Source organism: Gouania willdenowi, unplaced genomic scaffold (genome assembly GCF_900634775.1).
Source record: "Gouania willdenowi unplaced genomic scaffold, fGouWil2.1 scaffold_292_arrow_ctg1, whole genome shotgun sequence".
NCBI classification, from domain to species: domain Eukaryota; kingdom Metazoa; phylum Chordata; class Actinopteri; order Blenniiformes; family Gobiesocidae; genus Gouania; species Gouania willdenowi.
Window position 1 is genome coordinate 139806 of NW_021145052.1, and position 1046 is coordinate 140851.

The 1046-nt window shown below is 27.2% G+C and overlaps 1 non-coding gene across 1 annotated transcript; it reads right to left on the minus strand.

Annotated features, from left to right (window-relative positions):
• trnal-caa (transfer RNA leucine (anticodon CAA)) lies at positions 1 to 83 on the minus strand. Its single transcript has one exon. It is a non-coding gene; the product is annotated as a tRNA-Leu (tRNA).
• Positions 84 to 1046: the final 963 nt, after the last annotated feature.

Below are 1046 nucleotides of genomic sequence, written 5' to 3' on the forward strand. Positions count from 1 at the left end.
TGCTTGGGATGGGACTTGAACCCACACGATCATAAAACCTGTAGATTTTGAGTCTACCGCGTCTGCCATTCCGCCACCCAAGCATATTATTATTATACAATATATTTTTTTTCTTTCATATTAGGATAATTTTTTTTTAAATATATTATAATTTATATAATAAAAAGCCAAAAGTTTATAATTAAGGAGAACAATTTATGGGATTAGCATTAGGATTATCATTGGGATTGGGCATTCCAATTGCTTTAGTTGTTGGTGGTCTTGTTGGTTATTATATTGCAGTCAAGATATTTAAAAAGCAAATAAAAGAAAATCCTCCCATTTCAGAAAAGCAAATTATTGCTTTATATCAACAAATGGGTCGAAAACCAACTGATAAGCAAGTTAAACAAGTTATGGCTTCATTTAAGAAAAATGCAAAAAAATAATGGCTAAATTTTTAAAATCAGCAGCAAGTAAAAATGATTGGATTAATGATAGTATTGCTGAAGTCAGCTTTATTGGAAGATCAAATGTAGGAAAATCAACTTTAATTAATGCAATTACTAATAGCAAATTAGCAAGAACTTCTAATACACCAGGAAGAACACAACTTGTGAATTTTTTTGAAATGGATTCATATCGTTTAGTTGATTTGCCAGGTTATGGATATGCCAAAGTCTCTTATGTCAAAAAATTAGCACTATCAGACATGATTCTTGAATACTTAAATGAAAGGGAAAATTTGAAATTAGTTTTTCAAGTTTGTGATGCGAATATTTTAACTCAGCTTGATCAAGAAATGGCTACATTTTTACAAGCAAAATTTAAAGAAGATCACTTTATTATTTTAAATAAAATTGACAAACAAAATAAAAGTTTTTTTTATAATAATCGACATAAATTTATAAATTATTTAAAAATTCCTTTCAATCAAATTATTCCAATTAGCGCATTAAAGAAAATTAATATTAATGGAATTTATCAAGCAATGAAAATTAGACTTTAATATAGAAAGAAGTTTTGGATGGAAAAAAAATATTTGCCACTTAATTTTGAAAGCTCAG